We start from the raw sequence: 2,827 nt of genomic DNA on the forward strand, positions 1-2,827 counted from the left end.
AGGAAGCTGTACACCTAATAATTATTCACACAGTAAGTGGTATTACAAGGAAAGTATTGTGAGGAATACCATGGAGAATGAAAGGGAGGCTTTAATAAATAATGCAGCAGGAGTTGAGGCAGGCTGCATCTCACTGAAACCTGAAGACAGTGAAGACAAGCCACAGACAAGAAGGGAACAGAGAGCTTTGCAAAAGCAGAGTCTGAGAAGAAATGGCTGAGAACTGTATCTTCTCTAAGGTCAAGGAAGACACCCACAATGACTTGAATATCAACACAGGCAGACCTGAGGACAGAGAAGAGGACAGGACATAATAACACAGTGACCTGTGGGCTATCACAGAAAATGTAGATTTTAGAATTTACAATAAAATAATGATTAGAAGGTTTTCATCAGATAACACAACTTGATTTGTGCCTTAAAATGTCACATCACTGCCTCTGGGCCTAGAAGTACCATAACTGGTGCAAGTCCTCATGACAGATTATGGTGGTATCTGTCTTTTGTAGAAGCAAAGAAGTATAGCACATACTTAGCAAAAATAACAGGGCCCACTGATAGTGGAAACAAGAAACTCTTTTAAAAAAAATACCCTCCAATGCCTCAGGCATGGGCAGGTAGGGTGGCTGGGTCAGTTTATTGAGCTGCAAGGAAAGGGGGAGGCCAGCTGATGATAAAATTGTAGCAAGGGAAACTCAATTTTGACCATCTCAGGCTTAGCTATTAACAGTGAATATCATTTGTGAGTATTTTGTATGTTTTAAGCATTTCTTATAAACTCATTTTCCTCACAAAGTATTACACTCATAGAATTTGAAAATTTGTTGATTTTTTTTCAAATCGGTGCTCTATATTAAAAACAATAATAAAATTGTGTGCTACACCAAAAGGTGTAATGAAAGCTTTGGAAAGAAAGAAACAACCAGCAGTCCTACACAGCTAGGGTACCTATTAAACAAAATGAACAGCACAGTACAATAACCCTAAGAGTGCTGGTTAGAGGTATGCATACCATCACAATAACCAATAACTCTATAATTGTACTTAAGGCCCTCTCAACAAGAGGGAAACCATACTTGCTATGGGAAACCTAGCCCACTACCCAGGACTAGTTAAGTCACAAGTCATAGAGAAAAATCTACCACCACTACTTTACTAAACGAACATCATCCCAACTACATTCTAAATATTTGTCATTATACCCACAGATAAGTGTAGTCTGCTGTGGGATGGTCTGTATGTCAAATGTGTTGCTGATTGGTCAATAAATAAATCACTGATTGGCCAGTGGCCAGGCAGGAAGTATAGGCGGGACTAACAGAGAGGAGAATTGAGAGAACAGGAAGCTGGGTGGAGGAGACACTGCCAGCTGCCACCATGACAAGCCGCATGTGAAGATCCCGGTAAGCCACGAGCCATGTGGCAAGGTATAGATTAATGGAAATGGATTAATTTAAGCTGTAAGAACAGTTAGCAAGAAGCCTGCCACAGCCATACAGTTTGTAACGAATATAAGTCCCTGTGCTTACTTGGTTGGGTCTGAGCAGCTGTGGGACTGGCAGGTGACAAAGATTTGTCCTGACTGTGGGCAAGGCAGGAAAACTCTAGCTACAGTAGTCCTCACCCTTCATCAAGGAAACTTCTCTTTGCAACAGATTGTAGCTGAAGTTTTTCCTGTGTCCTGCTCAGACCCAAATAAACACACAGAGGCTTATGTTAATTACAACTACATGGTCATGGCTCAAGCTTTTAGCTAGAATGATCTTAAATTAGAAATATCTTAAGTTAGCCCATAACTATTAATCTATGTATTGCCGCATGTTCCATGGCTTTACCTGTGTCCCATTACATGTTGCTCCATGGGCGGCTGGCTGACATCGCTTCTCGCCTTCTTCCTGTCTCTCTCTTTGAATTTCCCACCTGCCTCTAAGCTGCCTTGCCATAGGCCGAACAGCTTCATTTATCAACCAATCAGAGAAACACAGGTTCACAGCAAACAGATAAATATCATTACAGAAAAATCACAGCCAATCAAAAATGCAGAGAGTTTTGGAGCCCAGTCTCAATGGATAAATTTATAAAACAACCCCCAAATTTAAGGCACAGGGAACAGCACAGAAGAGATAGTAGAAAGATTGTAAGAACCAGAGGATCAGGGAGTTTATTGTGAGATTGTGTCTCCTAGTAATGTCAGAAGCTACACCCATAAAGTCTCACCAACATGACTGCCCAAACATGAGATGAACAAGGATTATACCACTGCACATGTCAAAGTTAATGGAGTAAAGATCCAGAGGCCTCAATTCTACACAAAGAACTGTATGCAACTAATGGATCCTGAGAGTAGAAATAATCTTCCTCAGGGAAGACCATACCAATTGGTTATCCAATCCCAAATGGTCAACCCTGAAAATATACATACAAATAACACTTCACAGACTGAGCTGGTTGTATTTATGAACATATATGTATATATGTATATGCATGTAACCACAATTAATAAAAAAAGGAGGCCATGCATTTGAAAGAGAGCAAGAAGAGGTAAATGGGAGTGTTTAGAGGGAGGAAAGGAAGGTATTATGTAACTATGTTATAGTCTCAAAAATGAAAGAATAAAAAATTGTGTGTTAATTTAGAAGCATTTATTCCTTATTGGATCACTTTAGGTATATCTTAAAAAACACAAATGTTGCCAGTTGTGTATAAAGTTACAAAAAGCGTTACAATACATTTGAATGATTGTGCTCATCCAGTCTTAGAAATGGATTTTGCATGTGCTTCAAAATCTGATCCTAACACTAGGGACTTAGACTCAATGGAAAATGGA

This window comes from Peromyscus eremicus, chromosome 4 (genome assembly GCF_949786415.1).
Source record: "Peromyscus eremicus chromosome 4, PerEre_H2_v1, whole genome shotgun sequence".
NCBI lineage: Eukaryota > Metazoa > Chordata > Mammalia > Rodentia > Cricetidae > Peromyscus > Peromyscus eremicus.